The sequence below is a fragment of the Coenobita brevimanus genome, chromosome 51, assembly GCF_032717465.1.
Source record: "Coenobita brevimanus isolate Jiangsu-jjx chromosome 51, ASM3271746v2, whole genome shotgun sequence".
Taxonomy (NCBI): Eukaryota; Metazoa; Arthropoda; class Malacostraca; order Decapoda; family Coenobitidae; genus Coenobita; species Coenobita brevimanus.
Window position 1 is genome coordinate 25,647,949 of NC_137004.1, and position 850 is coordinate 25,648,798.

Sequence of the window (850 nt, forward strand, 5' to 3'; positions counted from 1 at the left end):
CTCCAATCTGACAGCCTCTCCTTCCCTCCACTCTCTCTCTCTCTCTCTCTCTCTCTCTCTCTCTCTCTCTCTCTCTCTCTCTCTATCAGTCTATCTCTCTCTCTCTCTCTCTCATTTGCTCCATACCCAAAGCTAAATGCTATCAGTCTTCCTCTGTAACTTCCGCCTATCTTCCCATCTCCTCTGATAGCATCTGTATTATCTTATGATGCAGAATTATCTTCCTCTTAAAGATTATGTGCAGATTGGTTGGAGAAAAATCAAGATACTTATGGTAGCTGATAATTATACACTAGCTAAAAATTAACTTCGGAGAGAGAGTGATGTTGTTACGCAGACTGACAGATTAAACTTGTGAAAAAGAGACACTCAGGGAAGAAGGGGAGGAGGCTGTCGCCTAAGAATGAGAGAGAGAGAGAGAAAACAGGTAGACAAATAATGAAGGAAGGGGAAGGGACAAAGTATATATATATATATATATATATATATATATATATATATATATATATATTTATAAAACGTACAATATTGAGTAACCACTTAAACTATATACTTCACTAGTATATAATGGCCTCGTGGCGCAACGGATAACGCGTCTGACTACGGATCAGAAGATTCCAGGTTCGAATCCTGGCGAGGTCGTGTAGTTTTATACGTTACTGCTAGGAATGTGTGTGTGTGTGATTGAGAATCGTTGCTGCTATATGTGTGTAAGATTGAGAAATGGAGCACCAAAGGAAGGAGGGAGACAGAAGGGTTAGTTGGAAAGGAAGTACCAAATGGCCGAATAACTGTTCGGCTTGACCAAACATGCGCGGCCAGTATTTTGTGGACATTGTACAAGCACAGG

General features: G+C 40.5%; 1 non-coding gene across 1 annotated transcript; it reads left to right on the plus strand.

Annotated features, from left to right (window-relative positions):
• Positions 1–569: 569 nt before the first annotated feature.
• TRNAR-ACG (transfer RNA arginine (anticodon ACG)) lies at positions 570–642 on the plus strand. Its single transcript has one exon. It is a non-coding gene; the product is annotated as a tRNA-Arg (tRNA).
• Positions 643–850: the final 208 nt, after the last annotated feature.